Here is a 7,954-nt window from a genome sequence, read left to right on the forward strand (position 1 = left end):
CCGCGACTTCCGGATTGCAAGTCGCACGCTCTTACCGCTAGGCCACCAGCGCTTCTGAAAATGGCTACATGGCTCCAGTTAATTTACGTTGCATTTAGTGGTGCATAGCAAAAGTGGTAAGGCTTACAGGGATCTAAATAGTTGTTTTATTAAAGTAAAGCTATATTAAATTGATAGTTAATTTCCATAGTCAGGGTTGCCTCAAAAGTGGAACAACTTTTTTGTTACTTAATATAAATTAAATCATTAATATAAATAGAGTTGTGATTAGAAGTACTCCAATATTATTTTCTGTTAAAACTTTACCCGGGGATGATCTAGGTGGACCAGGTGGGCCTTGTGGTCCTTGTGGTCCTTCTTTGCCGGAGAGACCTGGTGGGCCTGGTGGGCCCGGTGGGCCGGGTGGGCCAGGTGGGCCAGAAGGGCACGTACAAGGTTTGCACTTGCCAGGACTACCCTAAAAATCATTATAATATGAATACACGGGAAATATAAACACACACACTCATATCTTGTTAGGAATCTATTTGAAGTATGTAGGTATAATTATAATATGACAATAAAATTATTAAATGTTACTGTTGCTCCTGCTAAGGTATTTTACAAATACAAATACAAATGCATTTATTTCATTACTTTTTACATCAGTTATTAGACTTATTAGGTATAATATAAGGGTTAGGTAGGTAATTAGTCCATCTTAGGTATATGAAATTGAATACTTATATGAAGTAAGTAGGTAAGTATTTATCTAAACATTGTGCAACAAATTGTGTAAGTAATGAAAAAGGCGCGGGTACAGCTTGCTGAATTTAAACCCGCCCTTGTATTTTCATGTTCAATTGTGAGCCGTAATTTTTAGTAGCTTGCAGAGCTATCTATATCATTAGCTAGCTATCTATCTAGATCATACATAGGTACTTAAGAGCAAATTACAGTCACGGAATTTGAAGATTTGTTACTTTTGAACCTGAATGCAACTGTACATAATTAACTTATTCTATAATAAACTAGATGCCCAATTTAATTTTACGTGGAATCGAAAAGTGACATACCTTCCAATTTCGTGACTGTACATTATTTATGTTGTTTAGAATGTAATTCTAGGCCTTTTCAATCCTGAAAAATGTTTGTAAATTTACGGATCACAACTAGGCACATTAGATTGAACAAGTTTGAGAAACTTAGAAAAAGTATGTAGGTAAGCTATATAATGTTACCTACACAATTACTGGGTTTTCAACATTCAGTAAGTAATTGGCATCTGTATTATGTAAAAAGGCACTACTGCCGAAACATAAGGTTAACAACATATTCACTGGGAACGTAGCGGTACGCCCAGCCCCAGCGCCCAGCGTTTTCCCGCTTTGTAGAGTAAAGCGACTACGAACGGAGAACCCGCCGAGCGGGTTCCCGGCACTCAATGTGTTAAAGAGCCTAATCGTTGGCAGGGCCCGACTTTAGTATAGTTCATCCTCATTCACCTAATATTTGAAACTTACATCTGAGCCCCTGTCACCTCGGTCCCCTTTAGTTCCTGATACACCCTGTAATAGAATTGCAAACATGAATTTACATAAAATAAAATTCAAAAAGAATAAACGATTGATTGATTATAAGTGTACCAATACGTAGTTATTTTCAGCAACTTATATAATTCATAATTCTTTATTGCAACCATGGTGTTACAAGGTGTTCTTATGTTAAGTTATACAAATGACTAGGTAGATAATTTTATAGTCACAGGAGATCATCGATTTTCGACCCATGGAGTCTCACGAGACTTTTATAGCTAAAATTGTGTAGTTAGTCTTTAAATTATAACTTGTCAAACTATAAATTATTATTTAATCAATAAATGTAACGAGTTTTAAAATTATTATTTATACTCATTGTTGTTATAAATTTAAATGGCAGGTAAATTGAAAACGTTATCGAGAACTCACTTGTAGACCCTTCTCTCCTCTCTCGCCTTTTATTCCCTGTGTACCCTGTAAAATACAAATAATAATAATTATTAACGGCGTTATTCATAAACGTCTGCTAAGTTAATCAGCTGATGATCGTCGTTTATCCCACTCTATGGGATAAAGACAGATAGGGCCAAACGACGATCATCAACTGATTAAGTTAGCAGCCGTTTATGAATAAATGCATAAATTATTATGTCTCTCGGAGTGCATATCGCTTGCACTAATATATAATTTCGAATAAAATTAATTAGGTACGAGTAAGGTTACGCAATTGATAGCAAACACGCGTAACACATCTGCAGCTTTAGCACGAGTATTTCACTAAGTTACCCCAGGGGGCTTCCATTCAGATGGTAATTGCTTTTGTAAAAACTAGTTCCTACGCCAATTCTTGCCAAAGAGGACCTCAGAATCAATAAATAAATCAGAATTAATATATTTACTACCTCAGAATCACATAAGTTGTGGCAAAAAGGCGAGACAATGCCAGGAAGATGATGATGATGACGCGATGGAATCTTCTAAATATACTAGAAACTAACAATGTGGAATATAATTAGTTTAACATTGGCACTCCTACAACATTTAAAATACATAATTTATAATAAATGTGCCAATAAAAACAAGCCAAATCGAATAATCTTATACCTTTAAACGAGCAATTTTTGTTTATTTATTTATTTATTTATTTATTTATTTATATATATATATATATATATTTCGGGGATCTCGGAAACGGCTCTAACGATTTCGATGAAATTTGCTATACGGGGGCTTTCGGGGGCGAAAAATCGATCTAGCTAGGTCTTATCTCTGGGAAAAGGCGCATTTTCGAGTTTTTATATGTTTTCCGAGCGAAGCTCGGTCACCCAGATATTATATTTGTTATTCCTTATCCAATACTCAAAGGTAGTTTAATTTAAAAACTTACATTTTCACCTCTATGTCCTTGTACACCCGGTTCTCCTTTTATTCCTGGTAGGCCCTGTTAAATTATTGCTAATTGCTAATAAACTTGTCAACGTATTTTTGGGATATGCGGTATTCCATCAGAAAAGGCTCATTACGTATGGAACGCCACGCCACATATAAATATAAAGTAAAATGGATAAATTATTACGATAGTAATCTTGTTTAAAACATTTTCGATTTAACTGATATTTTAGTAAACTTACATCTTTGCCCAAAGATCCTTTTTCTCCTGGTTCCCCGGGGTGTCCATTGTGGCCCTGACAATTATGAATGTTTGTATCAAACTTTTTTTGTAATCTTATCGGATAAAGTGAAATGTTATAAAAAATGTTTAAATTAATAAAACATTTGATTCAAACAATTTACTTGTAGATTTATTTGCATCAATAATTATAATTTCTTACTTCAGACCCTTTTTCTCCCTTGTCTCCTTTTATGCCCGGAGGGCCCTGTAAAAATGAATAGATGGAGAATTGAATCTTTGCACCTACCACATTCTCAGCATATTTCAAAACTCATTTCCATTTCTGCGAAACACCTATTCAAATGTTTATAAAATTGTGATGACTATGGAACAAATCTAATTGTATCAGCATAATATATTACAACTATAATTTGTGTTATTATAATAATAAAACATAGAGTTTATCTGTTTGGAGGTTGTTTTTAAATATATATCCGAATATTATGAATAAATTATTCCTAAATATCTTTCAGACACCATAAAAATATAACTATGCAATAGGCTTAGAATTAAATAATATACAAAAAATACAGGTAAAACTTACCAGTAAACCTGGATCACCCATCTCCCCTTTTAATCCTGGTAAACCCTGTGAGAATTAAACGAAACAGAAAGTACTAATTAATGTATTCAAAATAATCTTCGTCGTTTCGAGCGAAACATTGCACTGGTGTTCCCCGATAAGCTGTGGGAGGTTTTCTAAATAGGTATCAGCACTTGGTTCAATATAATTTTCAACGAGTCATTAACTCCTTTGAGACGTTTTATAGAAAAGCTTACGTATTGTGTTCAAATTTGCGTTTTTAAAATTAAAGCTCTTTAGTTAAAAAAAACCAGTAGGTATTATCATTATATCTACAATAAAATAAAAAAAATTAATAGTATTTTTCTTCTATCAGTGTACATGTGCTTAGCTGACAAACTAGCATTGTTTTGTATTATATTAAATTGCTTTTATGAAGAAGTTTACGATAAAAGAAAATTAGAAACTCACATCATTGCCTTTGTCACCTTTTTTTCCCTCTTCTCCTCTTTCTCCTTTTTGACCCTGTTGTGAAAATAAAGTACCTAAGTATAATAATAGGGTATTTGACTACTAGTCAAATCAGTTTCTTTTTTCGAACTGTCAAAACGATTTTTCTACTATGGAATTTATATGAAACACTGGCACGTGACGTCACAATCAACTTTGCTACTCTTTATAGTTTTATACGGGTTTTAAAATAGATATTGTGTTTAAAAATGACTGCTGCCTATGTTTCTCTATTAATCTTCTGGTGCTTTATTTCATGCATGGTGTAAAATAATTGATTTTAAATACAGTCAAATACTCTATTATGGCAACTTTTTGTGCAACTGGATACCGTAAGATTTAAATATGTAACAAATTACATAGGTATATATTTTCACAAAATACTTAACAATTGAAATCATACATCATACCATGTCTCCTTTGACACCCTCGTTTCCCGGTTTTCCTTGTTTTCCTTGAAGGCCCTGTTATAACAATTAGAAAAATAGTTTTTATTATGAATACAAAAAAGAGTGACACTGACTTCTATATGTATATGTAATTTCTCAAAAAAACTTGTAATACAAGCGGATGTCACTTTTTGACTTCCAATTGTATTACGAGTTAGGTACACGCTTTTGAGAAACGGGCCCCAGTACCTAAACTTTGGGTTTTATTTTAAATTAATTGCAATATAATAAAAAAATAATTATAAAAGAAACCCCGAATATATACTTGGTCAACCAGATCTTGACAGCAGAAAAAGGCGGCAAATTTGAAAAATGTAGGCGCGAAGGGATATCGTCCCATAGAAAATTTGAATTTCGCGCCTTTTTTTACTGACAAGATTTGGTTGACCAGCTATAATTAAATGATTAATCAATACACACACGGATATACATAACTACACCTTATAAAACAAAGTCCCCCGCCGCGTCTGTTTGATTGTATATTCGCGGTAAGGCGATAAACTCAAAAAGTACTGAACGGATTTTTATGCGGTTTTCACCTATCAATAGAGTGATTTTCGATTAAGTGTACATGTACAATCTGTTAAGGTTTTGTATAACCTGTACGGGGCGGGTTGCTAGTAATAAAATTATATATTATAATTATATATTTTTATAAAGCGTTTGTAAAAAAAATTACCTAAATGATATGTTTTTGAAGAAAGTAGGCAGTAAACATACACTTACCGGCAATCCAATTTCTCCTTTGTCCCCGTATATTCCTGGTGGACCCTGGTAAATGGAGATTATTAAAAAAAAAGTCCTTTGATGCTTGATTGTTGATATAAATATAGAGTGATTTTGTTATGTCCGACTATACTCTGAGGGGTGAATATGTGGCTCATACTGGACAACTTTTACTATGGGACCAACCACGAATACGCAAAAAAATCGACTGTCTCTTGAATGTGCATGTTCTCTATGGAACTGCAGATTATTTTTTCGCGATTTCGGGGTTAGCTCTAATAGCGCCATAGTAAAAGTTGTCCAATTCTCACCCCTTGCACTTGTAAAGTGGGGTATGTAACAGTATGACAGTGTCAATATAAAATCGTTTATTCTTTGATTTAAGAATATTTTATGGCACTTACAAATTTTGATGTAAAGAAAAATACATCAGTTTGTCAAGTAAAATTTTTAGCTAGACATATACAACACAAACAGAAGACAGTGAGGTTTTCGTAAACAGTATACTTACCTATACACATTAACTTTCATCAAGTCAAAACGTTTATAATAGGTATGATATACATAATGTATATCCATCACTACATTAGTATAAAACAAAGTCGCTTTCCGCTGTCTGTCCCTATGTATGCTTAGCTCTTTAAAACCACGCAATGGATTTTGATGCCGTTTTTTTAATAAAAAATAAAATACTTAAAAATTATTTATTTTCAGATTCCGCAGATCCATAGATTGTTAGTTACTAGACACTTATAAAACTACATTAGTAAAACTACCTATTACATAAAAACATAAAAATACTTATTTTCTAGGTCGCAGGACATGAAGGTCGGTATATCGGCGGAGGATATCCGAGTCCCACCTGTCTGTCGTGCGAAGCCACGGCGGGTCGCTAGTAAGACTAGAAACATTTTATGGTAAATGACAAAAAAAGTCGTCGGGCCTGTTCCACCATCCCACCTGTCGGGTGACAGAACTCCCCAAGCACTGGAGTTCGGGTACGTGGGGTCTTACTTCCCAACAGCTCGCCATAAGCTGCCCTGCTTGGACTGATTGCAATGGGAATACCAGCGGGTGAGGGGGTCGTCACATGTATAGATAGTATGTATGTAGTATGTATAATATATTAACTATCATGTATACCAAATTGCTGTATAAAATATACTCATAGTTTTGCCTTCTACGCCATTATTCCCCTTTTCCCCCTTTTGTCCTGGCTTGCCCTGTAACATTTCAGTTTTGTTAACAGTACAAAAAATAGTAGTAGTAAAAATTATTCAATGTTAGTATGTATCACAACAGTTTAAATTCGATGATTAAAGCATCTTTTAATGTTCAGAATAGTAGATGTGTTTACTGTAAAAACGGTCAAGTATACTGATAGTAAGGAGCAAGTATCCTTACTTGCTTCCTGGTATTAATTAAGGTGTTGTATAAAGGTAGGTGCAAGCTATGACAGTATAAAGTTTGAAAACATACGCAAACTTACAATAACTTCGTGTACTGTATTCTTGGAGGATACAACTAAACGGAGTAGCCATTGACAGGCTTTCCCCTCTGTCAAAAATAGGCGGCCAACGGTCATACACAATGTATGGACTGACGTTTATCTGACATGGCTATTTTTACGTTACGCATACATTTGACGTTCCCCTCCCCCGCAAAAATCGGCAGACTGTTTTGTACAGAAAATTACAGACATGGCGTCTCCGTTTGATTATATCCTCCAAGACTGTATTGCTTTTGCTTGAGTTTGGAACCTGTAACAAAGCAGTTGATTTGACACCTGTCGCGTCGAAAGATGATCTCAATGACAGTTAATTTTTATATGAAATAGCCATGGAATAGCTGTCACATGTGTGTTTTTTTTGAAGTTTTGCACACTATATTAATTAGAAGTGTAAGTGTGTGTAGTGTGTATTTTCTTTTAGTAATACCACTGCATATATCTTGTTTGTAAATAAACGATTATTTCATTAGAAGTGTAACATTTTAGTAATAAAATAAGGTGAAAACATATTTGTTCAACTTTTTTTATAATGTCCAAGCAAAAGAGCTTTGAAGAAATTGTCATAGGGATCATCATTAAATGTACGATATCGAAGCCTCGTATAAAGATATTTCAAAGACTTTGTGCCTCGTGTTCATCTAGTCTAGAGATAAGATAAGGTTTATTATACATATAGAAAATCGTGAAGGGCTACATCACTTATTTTAGATTAATAATTTCATCATGATTTATTAGTAAAATCATATAGAATAAACTTACCGATTTTAATGTGCATTGCCCTGTAAAAATTACAAAATTGTATAAAATTTTATTTTTCTTGTCATGTTATTTAAAATTAAAGATAAGTACATACTTATTTTTGCTTCGCATTGTCCACCTGCTACCACCTAAGAACAAAGTTATATTTTACTACTAACAATAAATAATATAGCGGAAAGACGTGCGACTTTCAAACCGAAGGTTGCGGGTTCAAAGTTTCAAACTAGCAGTACGCTCAGTACCAATAAGTTTCTTAGCTCGAATGTACGAAATACTTACCATGTAATA

General features: G+C 33.8%; 2 long non-coding RNA genes across 2 annotated transcripts; both read right to left on the reverse strand.

The window, feature by feature from the left end:
- Window positions 1-357: 357 nt before the first annotated feature.
- Window positions 358-1,991, reverse strand: LOC134662148 (uncharacterized). The gene is made up of 3 exons (XR_010098024.1): window positions 1,947-1,991; window positions 1,503-1,547; window positions 358-457 (listed from the first exon to the last, which is right to left on the reverse strand). It is a non-coding gene; the product is annotated as an uncharacterized LOC134662148 (long non-coding RNA).
- A 1,357-nt stretch (window positions 1,992-3,348) lies between these two features.
- On the reverse strand, window positions 3,349-5,445 carry LOC134662149 (uncharacterized). The gene is made up of 5 exons (XR_010098025.1): window positions 5,398-5,445; window positions 4,633-4,686; window positions 4,184-4,237; window positions 3,734-3,778; window positions 3,349-3,394 (listed from the first exon to the last, which is right to left on the reverse strand). It is a non-coding gene; the product is annotated as an uncharacterized LOC134662149 (long non-coding RNA).
- Between the last annotated feature and the right edge of the window lie 2,509 nt (window positions 5,446-7,954).

The sequence above is a fragment of the Cydia amplana genome, chromosome 2 (genome assembly GCF_948474715.1).
Source record: "Cydia amplana chromosome 2, ilCydAmpl1.1, whole genome shotgun sequence".
NCBI lineage: Eukaryota > Metazoa > Arthropoda > Insecta > Lepidoptera > Tortricidae > Cydia > Cydia amplana.